Source organism: Pteropus vampyrus, unplaced genomic scaffold (genome assembly GCF_000151845.1).
Source record: "Pteropus vampyrus isolate Shadow unplaced genomic scaffold, Pvam_2.0 Scaffold56, whole genome shotgun sequence".
Taxonomy (NCBI): Eukaryota; Metazoa; Chordata; class Mammalia; order Chiroptera; family Pteropodidae; genus Pteropus; species Pteropus vampyrus.
This window is the reverse complement of record NW_011888837.1, coordinates 4,673,004-4,675,502: the sequence shown is the minus strand read 5'-3', so window position 1 is coordinate 4,675,502 and position 2,499 is coordinate 4,673,004.

Below are 2,499 nucleotides of genomic sequence, written 5' to 3'. Positions count from 1 at the left end.
ATCCTGCAATGGGTAAGTATTCACAAGTCTAGCACTTAAATTCAACGTCATTTATCAAGTATCTACTATTTGAAAGATAAGTGATAAAATCTCATATGTACTCTTACAAAACAATGACTGTTTCAATGATTGAAATACCTTATTAATCAGGTATTTCAACCATTTAAAAATTACAGAACAAACTATGATTAGAATCAAGCTATGGGACTTTTTAGTTTTGTTTTGTTTGGGGGGAAAGTAGAAAATGATGAGCTTGTACTCACATCTTAATGACCATAAAATCCTTTGTCACTTCTTCCACTTCTTTCTGCATCGTTTCTCCCATTTCTATTTTCATTGGCATGTGGACTTGCTCCCATCAAATGAGTTAGACAAGATGGGAAGGTTAATTTATTTAAGAGAAGGTGAATCAACACTGTTAGGGAAACAAAAGGCACCAGTGTGTACTGTCTTGAAAGCAAAACAAAAGCAAAACAAATAAAAGCATCGGTGGAAACCAAACTGTGATTGCCCAGAAGCTGAAGAACCCACCCACAGAAAACCAGTTCATCTGAACATCTATTGGCTTAAAAGCTTGGGCTTCTGTGTCAGATAGACTGGAATTCAACTCTACACTTCATAGAGGTGTCCCCTTGGCGAGGCTGCCCTATTGAAAGTCTGTTTCCTCTTCTGTAAAATGGAGTGATAATCACATCTACTTTATGGGGTTGTTGTGAGAATTAAATGAGAGGAAGAAATGCTTAGCACACCCCAGAACTGACAAGTGAGAGCTCTCAAATTATTTATTTAAAAGTGGCAGGCTGACTCGTACATCAAAATTGATTCCTAGAGATAATATTTTACATTTGACCCAAAAGAATCTACTTCTTCAGAACCTACCATGAATCTTATGAATGTGAATGCCCAGTGTTCCAGTTCAGGCACCACATGTATATTCAATGCCAAGTGCCCCCATTCTTTTACCCCCGTTCCTTAATTTTAGAATGTTAATCTCAAGAAATCTTAATTCTAATACCACCTACGTCATCTGCATTTAGGGGCCAGGACAGGGGTGTCTACAGATTATTACACAAGAAGAAAAGCCCTCTCACTATTGTAGGACTGTTCCTAAAATATCAACAATAAATGAATCTTTTTCTAGACATTTTATTGGAAGTTCTCAAAATTCAATTTGCAACTATAAGATGCCTTGTAAACTCACAAGTTTGCAAAGAGGAGAAATACAAGATAGATGAACTAAAACAAAACACCGTGAGTCCTAAATTCCTAAAAATAAGCTTATTTGTCTGTCCGTTAGTGTCTCATGGAGTGACTTGGAGTTTTAACCTCTGCCCCTGACTTTGAGAGAGTGATGGAAAGGGGATTAGGAATCATGAAGAAAAGGTGAAAGGGCTCTTAATCCAAACACCGCGCAGCCCAGGTTGCACTTTCCCAGGAGTTCCCACAGACCAACGCAGGTCCTCACGCTCATCAAGTCCGCGTTGCTGTTAGGAAGGTGTCAGATGTAAAACAGTGTAAACAGAGTGACACAGAGGCCATTCCTGCTTCGTGACCTGTACCAGAACGGTCTATTTTTAGAAACTGCTGCAAACTGCTTTGCCCTTGGAAAGCAGGCAGGCCACACGCTAATGCTATTTTTGAACATTTTTGTGCATTTGGTTGTGTTCTAACATGTTTGGGAAGGAGTTTGGAGAAGGTGAGAACCATCTCTGATCTCTATTTACAGTCGAAAATCTGAATTTTACTTACACATCATGGCCAAGAAGCATGAAGCTAGTCTTTCACTTCAAGGAATAATTGTGGAGTTGCTCAAACTGACAGGGATCCCATTCCTCTGGGTCTTAAATAGGCCAATGAGGCAAGGAAAGACCCAGAGGGATGACCTCACCAGCCAGAGGAAGGAGCACATTTAGTGCTGCAGGCTGCCTGCTTCAGCAGGTGTTAAGAGTTACTGGCTAAGTTTGTACAATGCAGGTTTCCCCCCAGAGAGTCTGATTTAGGAAGGAGTACAGGGATTTGCATGTAAAACAGGTACCGCAGCTGATTTTGATGGTCTGATTTTCACACTTTGAGGAAAACTATTATAGGAAAAAGAAAACATGAAAGATGCTGAAGAGAGAGAAAGGAGAATCGTCAAATAAAACACATACACACCAAATTATCAGTTCCTGCCATCATCAAGAAAGGGAAAGCCACAAGATTAAAGCGAAGAAGAGCACTGGCCTCGGAATCGTTATGGATGCCCTGACAGAGCCTGCTTGCTATTAGAAAACCTGGCTCCTCTTCCTAAATCCATGTTTCTAGTTTTGTAGCCTAAGGCTAAGCCCTTCCATTTCTGGGTGCTTCAACTTTCACAAAGCAGGCAGCAATTTCTCCAGAATGACCCCTCTCCGGGTCAGAGGAGAGGCTTTGCCAGTGAACTCTGACCCCGCCTACCCCCATATAAAAGTTCTTTTACATCTACAGTCATTATTAGCATGTCACCTTTTCCCACTGCTT